This window comes from Periplaneta americana, chromosome 6 (assembly GCF_040183065.1).
Source record: "Periplaneta americana isolate PAMFEO1 chromosome 6, P.americana_PAMFEO1_priV1, whole genome shotgun sequence".
In the NCBI taxonomy this organism is placed as follows: Eukaryota; Metazoa; Arthropoda; class Insecta; order Blattodea; family Blattidae; genus Periplaneta; species Periplaneta americana.
The window spans coordinates 104,299,244-104,311,449 of record NC_091122.1 but is presented as its reverse complement, the minus strand read 5'-3'; the positions used below and the strand labels follow the sequence as shown (position 1 = coordinate 104,311,449).

At 35.3% G+C, this 12,206-nt stretch overlaps 1 protein-coding gene across 9 annotated transcripts in view; it reads right to left on the bottom strand.

Annotated features, from left to right (window-relative positions):
* Asator (tau-tubulin kinase asator) overlaps window positions 1-12,206 on the bottom strand; it is a 323,859-nt gene that overhangs the window by 296,047 nt on the left and 15,606 nt on the right. The window lies entirely within an intron of this gene.

The following is a 12,206-nucleotide window of genomic DNA, read 5'->3' as shown; positions in this document are numbered from 1 at the left end:
AAAAATGCAATAGTTTCACAGATATAGTTATTTCTTTTTCGTCAGGTCTTTCCCGGACACCCTATATGTCGAATTCAAGGACTTCATTTTCTTAGAGCTCGTTTTCCTGGAGACAGGGTTACCATATGTCAGCATTTATGTGGACATGTCCGCTTTTTGATCATAAAAATTGTCGTCCACGTACATTTTTTGAAATTCTCTAATTTATTCGCGTTTTTTATATTGAAGTCTTATTTATTCATTTTTGTTTCGTTTGATCTCATGTTGCTGTGAGCTGTGAGAAGCATATTGCAGTGTATGTGATTGTTAAATGTGTAAATGCTGTTTATCCAGATACATCCTTCATTTTGTTAATTGTAAATAGCAGTGAACTTATCAAGCAAGTTATCAAATTCCATGGATCAGACTTACCATCGATTCTGTGAAAGGCTTATTTCAGTAAAATTTAATTTCCGACATTTTATATGCAAACGTATGTTTGACTATTTGTAGGCTATAGTAAGTAACAAGGAATTGTTAAAGAAAATGATATCTAGTGATAAATATGTAGAAGTTGCAGAAGTGATATAAATGACGAAGTCGGTACAAGGAGTTCTTGATGAGAGAAATGTGTCAGCATTTTCAGATTTCAGAATATGGTAACCCTACCTGGAGACATCAGTATGTTTTTATCATGAATATTTGATAATTTTGACTCTTTTTACGTTTCAATAGTAGCAGAGCGGTTTTCTAGCATGGCCAGTAGGATACTTCAGTTTCCCGGGTCACTTTTCTTTATGAAAACATATTCCTGATTATTATTTTAAAGTTCTCGTCATGTCACGTCCTAAGTCGTCAAATGCATATATTACAGAGAGAAATATCTCAAGCGTATCCATGGTTTTTGATATTTAATAGAAGAACAAGTATTATTAAAGGTGTTAGTAATGTTCAACGTGGTGCGAGATATATTTTTACCGTAGCACTGACGTAAAAACATCCAACGTTTCGGAGTTCTGTACTGGCCCAATTACCAGGAAAGGTAAGGAAATGGGAATCTCTTTATTACAAAGAACAGCTCCTGGTGACGGGACAAACAAAGAGATTCGTATTTCACTGCTTCGGCTCCGCCTTCAAGGAAGAACAAGTAGCAAATTACATACTACAAATATATTTTCGAAAATCCTATATGGTAACATTTCAAACTAATCCATCCATTCAAAATGGCATTAGCTAGAAAAAGATAAAGAAATTATTTAGCGATCTTCTCAAGTGCAGATGATAATTAGGGCTCACAAAAAATACAAGTAGGCAACGGTAGAAAGAGACTAGCATAAAAGTCTTTGTACAAGAAGAAAATCTGACAGCTGCTTTGAGAAGCATGATCTCACGTATTTTTCAGATTCTACGGCAAGTCTTCGACTACAGTAGCGGAATGTCGTTTTCGGTGATCCACTGGTTACCAGTCTGCCCTAAGTTACGAACTTGGGGAGGACCGAAGACGATGAATTTTTAAGAGGCATAAAAACACTATTTCAAGCCTGACCAAGATCTCAGTTTTGCAGACAGATGTCTATGGGACGTAAGGCTTCAATCACACACACACAGATATATATATATATATATATATATATATATATATATATATATATATATATATATATATATATATATAGGCTTCAATTGAGGCTGCAGAACAACGTCTCTTGAGATCGAAAAACCTCTGGCAGAAAAAAAGGACACAAAGTAGAAAATATGACAGTAGGCGTAATAAACAATAGGATACAATGTATTCGGGGCCGACAAGCCTATAAAGTAAAAAAATGGAATTAGGAGAAAGTGACGTACGTTTGGGCAGCATTAAACATTCCAGTCTAAGTCATATATCTGGCTTTGCGCGTGCGTAAATGTGTAACTAACGTGCCAAGAAGTGCACCTGACATATCAGTTTACGAATGGCTCTCTAGGAAGAAAGAGATGAGTGCGGAATGAAGGAATAACTACGTTGTATGAATCATGAAAAATAATGACTTTTGGGTGTGGATTAGAAAATGACAAGATACACGCCAAATGGAAGCTGCTCCGAGCTTGCAAGGGCTGCGCTAAACACTGCGGCCAACACCAATAACAACGAGGAACAGGGATTTACACAGAAGTGTTAAATAGGGCAACTATTTTATCTTCAAAATGTGTGAACTAAAATAAGAATTGTTACAGACGTTTTTCAAAAACATGGTATAAACATACTACATATAATTATAGTTTCATCGAATTAAGACGCACAAAATATTATCGTAATTCCTTTCGATTAATCTTTTGCACTCATTCGTCAACTACAAATTAACATGACACAATTTCTAAAGTTTCGTCACTGATAAGTAAAACACAGCATCAAAAGCAGGATGTTATTCAATATAGACTAACTTCAAAGATTAATTCTTCAGTCTTAAATTTATCGGGTCGCGAACAACAAGAATATCCTCTTGAAGAATCATTATTCTTCAAGAAGATATTCTCAGAGCATTTTGTATAGTAAGTGCCAATCCAATTCTAACAAAGCCTATCTAATTAAATCTAACTTAAACCTAAGGAAAACACAAACATCCATGAGATACATAACAATGAATAATTCATAACTAACGAAAAATCCCTAAGATAGAGCTCGGAATTTAATCCGAAACCTCCTATAAAACCTCTAGTTAATAGCTAGCGTTGAAATTACTGATCCAAGAGGTTGGCCAAAGATGTAATTAGACACAGTGAAATAATACATGATGATGGCGGCGATGATGATGATGATGATGAGGAGGAGGAGAAGGAGGAGGAGGAGTATGAGGAGGAGGAGGAAGGAGAGAAGGAGGAAGACGATGATGATTTAGCAAAAAAAAAAAAAAAAAAAAATTGAAAGGTAACGGCTAAAATTATACAGAGTGAATCGAAACTCTGGAACCATATAAATATCTTCCATATGCTTTATTTTCGATTTTACTATAGGTGTTACCAGTATTTGTAAGACCAAATACTCTACCAATGACTCATTCTATTCTCGCCCTCAGCTATCTCAAAAGCTGCCATTTTGAATGCAACTTTGAAATTTTAAATGGAAAGGGGATCATGTAGGTACTCAAAATCATGCGACATTTTCTGAAAAAAAAAAAACAAAAACAAAAACAAAAACAATGGTACAATCCGTTTTGAGATATCTCTAATCGTTTTCAAGTTATTTAAATAGCATAATGACACAAACATTAGTTACTGTATCTACAGATATTTTGTAATATGGTACAGTACTAAGGAGGCTTTGGAAAAGGTATTTTATGCAATTCTGGTAATTAACTTTTCCTGCTTTACCGTTTAGTTAACCTGTGACAGTTTCAATGCATTGTTGTGATTATTTGAAGCTTTCCTGTAACAAATTTCTTGATTTTCATGATAGCATTATCGAAAGAGGAAAGAATTGATAACATTCTACATTCTGGTGGGTTGTTTGTTGTTTAGTTAACTGTCCGAAAACAGGTTTCGATCCCACAAGTGACACCATCAAGACGTCACTCATGAGGCAACTAGGCCAGGAGATAATGGGGTAGGATGGCCAGTTCCTTTTCCCCTTCATTGCATACATCGCTGACTAGCTACATATTCCACTAATCAGACATCATACAAACAAAAGCCACAGAAATGTTGCAAGGTGCTGGTAAAATAATGGTTTGGTGTGGAAATATGGAAAATCGTATTGTTGGACCGTATTTTATTGAGGAGAACCTGAGTGCCATTTCTTATTTAAACATGTTGCAAGAAAACATTTTTCCTGATTTACTAAACGAAGGAGGTGAATTTCCATCTTTTATCAACAAGATGGCGCTCCACCCCACTATGGTCTTGCTGTTCGAACAGTTCCCTGGACATTGGATTGGTCAGCATGGACCACTAGAATGGCCGGCCAGGTCTCCAGATTTAACATCTTTGATTTTTTTCTTTTGGGGTTACATAAAGAACTTGGTATATGAAGAGAAAATTGAGAATGTGGAACATTTGAAGAACCGCATCATTGAAGCCTGTGCTAAAGTCACCCCGGAAATGCTATAAAATGTTCTGACTGGAAAATTCGTCTACAAATGTGCATCGTCGAAAATGGACAACATATTAAGCACATTTTGTAGAATTTTCTTTTTGTGTCACTGTGACAGTTATTTAATGAATTGAAAACGATTAGAGATATTTCAAAACAGATTGCATCATTGCTAAAGCACTGAAACTGTCGCAGATTAACCAAACAGTAAAGCAGGAAAATTGAATTACCAGAATTGAATAAGAATACCTTTTCCAAAGCCTTCTTAGTACTGTACCATGTACTGTAGATGCAGTAACTAATGTTTGTGTCATTATAACAGTTATCTTCAAATAACTTGAAAAGGATTAGAGATCTCAAAACAGATTACACCATTGTTTTTTTTTTCAGAAGGTTTCACATGATTTTGAGTACCCTTTTCATTTAAAATTTCAAAGTTGCATCCAAAATGGTGGCTTTTGAGATAGCTGAGGGCTAGAATCGAATGTGTCATTGGTAGAGTATTTGGTATTACAAATAGCCTACTGATAACACCTATAGTAATCGAAAATCAAGCATCTGGAAGATATTTATATGGTTCCAGACTTTTGATTCACCCTGTAGATTGTTTCTATACAAACAGATAAAGGTATTAATTTATTCATTGTCTCAGTAATATCAGCCGGCCTACAGAATCAAATAACAGACTAACAAAGTAAGTTTTCACATAAAAAATGAAGATTGCAAAATAATTTATTGTGTAGACAATTCACGATGTTGTGTCTTTTTTATTTACTTATATCTAGTGTCCGTCCGCATTTCAGCTTCGAATACGTTGCAGCATATTGGCATATTTTGTTCGATCTCAAATTCTCTACTTTGTTTCCAGCTTTCTTTCGCCAGAAATCTCTGCAATCTCAAGAGATGTCCTGCAGACACATCTGCAGAGAACTTTGTGGAGTAAGAAACATATGGTCGCTAAATTGCTTGCAGGCGTTCTCAATAACAAGGTTCTTTAACGTGCTGTAAATATCTCGTTCAAGTTAAAAATGATAGACTCTTGAACATTGGAAAGGTAGTTTCAACTTGAAGTTTATTCTTAGAGAGAAGACTGTCTTTCAAAAAGACGACGACGTTAAAATATATATCCTATAATGAATTGGCAGAGGCATATATATGCATATATTAAATAAATGTATGTCATGGGTATGCAAAAATAATATACAAATGGGTTTATAAAACAAGTCTGTGACACATACTACCCCATTATAAGTTCTACAGTTTCACTACAGTTGTCATGTTACCAACGAAATTTGTTTTCGTAGTTTATTTTCTTGCACTATCATTCAAACGACATAAAGATCGCATAAACCACGTTGAATTCAAGTAAGATCCTTTAGCTTTCTGTCTTCAACCCTGCTGTATGGAGGGGAAAGTTGGCCAGTGACAAATGAGAGAATAAGTAATATAACAGTAATTGAAATGAAATGCTACCGAAGAATAGTTGGAAAAACAAAGAGGGATAGAGTATGAAATGACAGAACTAGAGGGAATTAAAACAGAAATCAGTGGAAGAGAAGTTAAGAAGAAAACAACTAAAGTAATATGGACACATGGTGCGAATGGGAGAAAAAAGAAAACCAAAACAAGTAATGGAGGCAATGACGGAAGGGAGAAGAGAGAAGGAAAGACCAAGGATGATGTATATGGATAATATCGAGATGATGGCAAGGAAAAGAGAGAAAGGAATTGGGGAACTGAGAAGAACGGCAAGGGATAGCGAGGAATGGAGGAGATGGCTCGAGGAAGATCCGACGCCGTGAGGCCAACGGGGGGGAGAAGAAGAAGAAGAAGAAGAAGAAGAAGAAGAAGAAAAAGATGATGAAAAGGAAGAAGAAGAAGAATTTTTCTGTCTGGCATGCCGAGGCAATATGTAATAATTCCTAATAGGCCTATTACTTTTCTCTTTGTCTTCTTTTTCTTCTTCTTCTTCTTCACTTCAAGGATTAGGTTCATGTTGAACCTGTTCCGGCGCCCATTTCGCTCTTGGTCTTCCTACATCTCGTCTTCCTTTTGGTTTATATCCCATTGCTAAAGCTGGCAGTCTGTAGTTCGGCATCCTTTGTAGATGTTCACACCACCTTCTTTAATTTCTCCAGCAATGGTTCCACCTCTAATTTCTTCCGTATATCTATGTTCTTCTTTTTATCTTGTATTGTACATCCTAGTGTACTTCTCATAAATTTCATTTCTGCTACCTGGACTTTTGATTTATCTTTTTCTGTCATTATTCTGGCTTCACTTCCATAAGTTAGCATAGGTACTGCGATTGTATTGAAAAATTTTATCCGTGTATCTTTTCTTGTTTTGTTTTTTAAAGATCTATGGATTGTTCCACAGACATTTCGAAAGTTATTAAGTTTTTTATCCAGGTCTATATCTCTTTCATATGAAATGTAGCATCCTAGGTACTTAAAATATTTAACCTGTTCTATAATTATTTCATCGATTACTATTTTTGTCCTTATTGGGTATTTTCCTTTAAATGCCATTGTTTTGGTTTTTTGAGCTGCAATTTTAAAATTATATTCTTTTGTTATTTTATTTAAAACACAAATTGATTTCTGTAATTTATCCTCACTGTCTTGGATAATTACTTTATCATCAGCATATAAAAGGGAGTTCAAGAAAGTGTTGTTCTCTAAATATATTCCTGGAGTAACATAAGATTTCCATGTTCTAAACATGTCGTCAATGTAAATATTAAAAAGTGTCGGCGAGATACTACAGCCCTGTCTTACTCCTTTATTAGTGGGAATCGCTTCTGTCAAGTTTCCTCCTATCATTAAGCATATGCTGGTTTCTTTATAGAGAGATTTAATTGCTTCCACAAGGTGTTTCGGGAATCCCCTTCTTATAAGTATATTCCATAGTAGTTCTCTATCTATATTATCGAAGGCCTTTTCCAGATCTATGAAGGCTAAATGTGTTTCACAATTAAACTCTCTTCTTTCTTCTATTATTCTTTTGAGTGTGAAAACTGCATCCATGCAAGATCTTCCTTTCCTGAATCCTACTTGTTCTTCTGATATCAAGTGGTCGGCTATTTTCTTTAGTCTTTCATTTAGCATTCTTGCATATATCTTGTAAGTGGTATCTAGCAGGCTTATCCCTCTGTAATTATTCGGATTTGTTCTGTCGCCTTTCTTATAAAGTGAGATGACTTTCGCCTGGTACCATTCTTTTGGGATTTGTCCGAGTTTCCAACACATGTTGTACAGATGAAGAAGGCGGAGATGAAATAATATTCCTGCATATTTTAGTAATTCTGTATTTATACCATTAAGACCAGTTGCTTTCCGATTTTTTGATCGTTTTAAAGCTTCCAATAATTCTTCTATGGTGAGACTGTCCACTTCTTTGCAAGCGTAGTTATCTGTTGATCCTGATTCTTCCTCGTTATACCACAATTTTTTGTAGTGTTCTATCCAAGATTGTTTATCAATAGCATTTATTTGTATATTTTCTCTTTTATTCTTATTGAGTGTTTTTATTACTTTGTAGGCTAATGACTGCCTACCATGCAAATCATGTTCAATGCATCCAATAAACCTTTCCCAAGACTCTGTGTGTGCTTTCTTTACAATTGTCTTTGCTACATTCCTGGCTTTTTTATATTCTTCCCGATTGTCTTCTGTGGGACTGTTTAAATATGTTTCATACTTTTTCTGTTTATCTTTTATACAACTTTCTATTTCTTCTGTCCAAATCTTTAATCCTTTTCTCTTTCTATACTTTTTCCTGTGTCCCAAAGATTCACTTGCTGCCTTTGTTATTATTTTCTTTATGTTTTGCCACTCTTCTTCTATGTTATCACTTGTGGTATGATCTTGGAGATATGTGTTAATTCTATTTTGATATAGATTTCTTATGCTTTCAGTTTCTAAAAGATATACTTTATATACTTCTTCGTTCTTATTCCTTGCTTGTGTTATTCTTTCTTTCTTCCATCTTGTTAGAAGTTTTATGCGGGAAATAACCAGGAAGTGATCTGATCCTATATCGCTACCTCTTTTAACAGTTGTATCTTCTATATGTTTTGCTATTTTTTTGTTTCCAATCACATAATCAATTACAGATCTACAGCCTCTGGCTGCCCAAGTAAATTTATGTATATCTTTCTTTTTCTTGAATGTGTTGGAAATACTTAATTCATTAAAAGCTGCAAACTCTATCAGCTTTTCTCCATTAGAGTTTTTTACTCCTTCTCCACATGTTCCCATTACATTCGGTATACCAATATTTCCTACTCTTGCATTCATGTCTCCCATTAGCAAAACTTCATATCTTGAATTATATTTATCCAATATTATTTGAAGAGTTTTATAAAATTCATCTGTTTCCTCCTTTTTTCCTTCTTCTGGAGCATAAGCACCTATTACTACAAGGTAGCCTCTATCATGTTTTAATTTTATTGTAATAATTCTTTCATTGATGTATCGACATTCTTTTATTCTCGATTTCCATTTTTTATCCACCAATATTGAAACTCCCTTTGCTGCTCTACAGTCTTGATTCACACCACTATAAAACATAGCATAATTTCCTATATATTTTGATCCTTTTAATTTCTTCTTCGTTTCTGTCAGCACAGCTACATTTATATGTTTATCTTCTAAGATTTTGGTCAGTTCAGATTCTTTATTTGCTATTCCTCTTACATTCCAGGTAGCAACTTTGAGATAATCCAATATCCATTTGCATTTTCCAGGTTTCTTTGCTATGGTCGTCATATTTTGATTCAATCCATTTCCGAGGCTAATATGGGCACTACAAGTAGCTTCATTTTTACGTGGGTAAAACAGGTATTTAAAATTTACAAAATATTAAAAGGATTAGTGATTCAGACGGATTCGATTCCGGACCACGATGTATTTCCAAAGATCTAGTCCTTTCGACCGCAGTATGACCCCGGATCATAAGAAATGAGTACCTGGGTGTTTTCTTGGGGGCAGAGGCGGCCAGAATGTAGGACTGACATACTAGTACCTACTCCTGCTAAGTGCCTATTATTCGTGGGGTGGGAGCCTTAACATCCTGTCAGCCTAAGAAGCCGTAAAGGGATGGCTTTGTTTTTTATTCATAATTGAGTCATAATTAAGTATATAGGCCCTTTTTCGGGAGAATGTTTTATTCGATTCTCCGTTTTAAAATCTACTTGCCTACGTAGTTTCGTTTCAATATCTTGTAAACAAAGGGCAGGGTAGCTAATTGAGTGAACCCATGCACTCTTGCGTAGTTGTGGAAAGCAGCAAACATCAACACAGTCAGCTTGAGGCAGGCACTGCAAGCAGTATAATTGTGTTGTGTGTAGCAGTTGTGATCTGTGTGCGATTTGAGTTGTTTCAAAATGGAAACAAATGAACATAAACAAAAAAAAAAACGGAGGCGGGAGGACATAAAATCAACTTAATACGAGAAGACAGAAAAATGAAAAGGCAACGTGGTATTACGTATGTAACTTCAAAAGGTGCTATTGTTGAAGGTAAGTCTTTTGCACCCGTTACCTCCTGCTGCCAGAAGAAATGTTTCTCCAAGTTCAATGCTGATCAACAGAAAGATCTCTTCGAAATATTTTACAGTGGACAAACAAAGTTTCTACAGGATGCTACAGTGGCAGGCTGGTTATCAAGAAAAAAAAATATCTGCTAGTCGTAAAGTAACAGAAAATCCAAAAGTAAGTTGTGAAAATATATGGACATCATCTTTGCGTCGAAGTGGTGTTCAGCAAGTGGTGTGTTGTCAAATGATTTTGGAACTGTTCGTATTTTCTGCCAAAAGACAGATTAATACGAAGGAAAATATTAAATGGTGAAACATTTGAAGAAAAAAAGGGTTCTCATGAAAACAGACCAAATAAACTAAACAACAATATATGGGATTTACTGCAGTCACATCTACAAACGATTTCTCATAGCAAGAGTCACTACTGCCAGCATAAGTCTAATTTTGAATATTTTGATAACCCAGACCTAAATATCAAGATTCTCTTTGAGTTATTCTGTGATTATTACAAAGAAAAGACTGGTGATAAACTGAACATGAAGTACAAAACATATTTCAAATATTTCAAACAGAACTGCAATTCGTAAACCTAAAACCGATGTCTGCGATTTTTGCACGTCTTGTGAACGGAAAATTGCAGAAAATCCTAATGATCCTTGCCAAGTGGAATATATTCAGCACAAACAAAAGGTAGACAAATATTTTGCGCTGAAATCCAAAATTATTACAAAGTGTAAATCAGACCCATCATGCCTTGTGGTCGAATTTGATTATGCCCGAACTTTCCTGTCCCAAAATTAAATGTGTGTGCTCAGCGCCTTCTATGGTTGTACGTGTTTAACATCCATATACATAATGATGGGTCATCATTTATTTATAGTTTCATGGAGACTCAAGCAAAGAAAGATCCGAATTCTGTTGCATCCTTTATTCACAACTGCCTCCTAAAGAAACTGCATGATCAATCACAGGTAAAGAATATTGTTTTGTTCTCTGGTTCTTGTGGAGGACAAAACGAAAATATGGTTATAGTTTTCTTTTGTATGTGGTTCGCAAAAGTATTTCATGTTGACATCCGGCACATATTTCCAGTTCATGGCCACTCATTCAGCCAGTGTGACCGCAATTTTGGACTTATTAAGAGAAAAACTAGGAATCTGGAGACTGTAACCACAGCGAAACCTTACTTAGAGGCACTTACCTCTTTCTTTCTCAAACATTCCTTCTCAAAAGGAAGTGTGTTCAGGATACAAAAGTACGTGCAACTCAAGTGCAAGTCTAATGGGTCATTACTCTGCTCACCTGACTACACAGAAATATTCACATCATTTAATATTTGGAAACAAAGAAAGTACGCAGATATCAGCGCTTTGAAGGACATTACTCCTCGCAATGTCCCAAATTCTCCACTTAATCCACAAAAAGAAAATGATGTACGCGCCCTCTCCAAATACATGGACACAGAAAGCTGCTGCTGGCTTGACAACATTATTGAAGAGAGCAAAGTTGGATTGGGAGGACATATCAATCAAGACGATTCTCAAAGTGAGTGTTAGTCCAGCCAGGATGTGCACTAAAGTGTAAACTGCACACTGAAGGTAAACTTTGAAGTGACTGTGAATCCATTCTGGATTAATACTAAATATCCTGTAATCTATATTCAGTACCCAACAGATATTCTTTATTTTCACGTATATGGTACAATTTATGACGTAACTATCATATGTATGTAATAAATATAATTTCACTAAACTGATTATGAACTTATAAACCTCTGTCATGTGCGCTGTTCAGTGCTGATGTTTAATTTCTACTAAAATATAATCATATTGAAAGCATTTTGATAAAATAAACTTGTTCTATTGAAAAAGGGTCTATAAAAAGCTTCACTAAAATATATTTTTATTAACTCTATTAAATCGGAATGCATTAATTAACAAAAACATGTAGACAAATATTATTGTAACAGCATGCAAATTGTTATTTTGATAAAAAGTGCATTCAAATCACAAACTACATACAAATAAATGTTTCAATCTTTGTTTTCTCGAAATATGACTTTTGCTTATGGGCCCTTTTTCCGGCTACCGCCTCAATTATTACATTCTAAGTAAAGTGATCAACATTCTCATGAAAGCAAATGAATTCGAGGAAAATTTGTAAAACAATAGGCCTATTGTATTACAATCATCCCCGTAACATCCTGACCAGTTACTTGTAATCTTAACAGCCTAGCAACAGAATGCAGAAAGGATTTAATCCATGTTCAAAGGCCGACAATAAATGAACCTATCTCGCTCTTCATATTTATTTTGTGATGAGAAGAGAACACAAATTCCCAGAGTGCACCTGCAACTCAATCTACAATGAAGCAAATTGCACTATCTACCAAAAAGTAATTGGGCACTGTTTTTGTCCCTTTAGAATCTCGTGGTACCACCTCGTTGCTAAAACAGCAGCCACCCTGTCAGGCATGCTCTCCACTACTTTGTGTAGGATATCCACTGGAATGCGTCGCCATTCCTCTTGCAACATGGCACTCTGTTGGACAATGGAAGTTGGCCCCATGTTTCGGCGACTACTATGCAGTGGTATGCAGACAATAATGTTCACT